We start from the raw sequence: 690 nt of genomic DNA, 5'->3' as shown, positions 1-690 counted from the left end.
AACAAACACAGATTCATCAGATGCTTACCCAATCAGCAGGATCAACACCGTTCCCATTCAACAGCTTGTGGTTCTCTTCTTTGGTTCTCTCTTTTGAGATTACTGGGAGCAACACAGCTGTCCGATCTGGTAACTCTGTTGTATGCACGTTTGAGAAAGATCAGAAAAATAATACATATACTGTTGGATTTCAGTCAGTGAAGAAAGGTTTTTGCTGAGATCAAACCTGGCAACTTCTTGTCTATACAGAACACCACCAAATTCACAGTATACCTACAGGGGAAGAATCAACACAACCAACCAAGTCAATAAATATTTCAGTGACATTTTGTTGTTTGGGGTCAATTCTTGTGTGATAGTAATGTNATAATATTTGTCTGATTATTGATAATGTCAATATCTTAATTAAGAAAATTTACATTTATCACTAAATATTGTTTACATTTGAGTTTATCTGAAAAGCTACTAGAGATTGTTCAATAATTTCTATAAGTGTAGTTCAAAATTTCATAACATTACAATCACTTTTATAAGTCTAGTTCAATATTTCGTAACATTTTTTTTTATTATTCTTTCAGCAGTTTATCATGGTATAAGTCTATTCAATTTTTGTGACCGTGAATTCGAATTCATTTTAATTATGCAATTATGAAGAAGAAAAAATGATTTTAGCTTTGTCTCTTAATTTTA

The sequence above is a fragment of the Camelina sativa genome, chromosome 4 (assembly GCF_000633955.1).
Source record: "Camelina sativa cultivar DH55 chromosome 4, Cs, whole genome shotgun sequence".
NCBI classification, from domain to species: Eukaryota; Viridiplantae; Streptophyta; class Magnoliopsida; order Brassicales; family Brassicaceae; genus Camelina; species Camelina sativa.
This window is presented reverse-complemented; position numbering follows the sequence as displayed.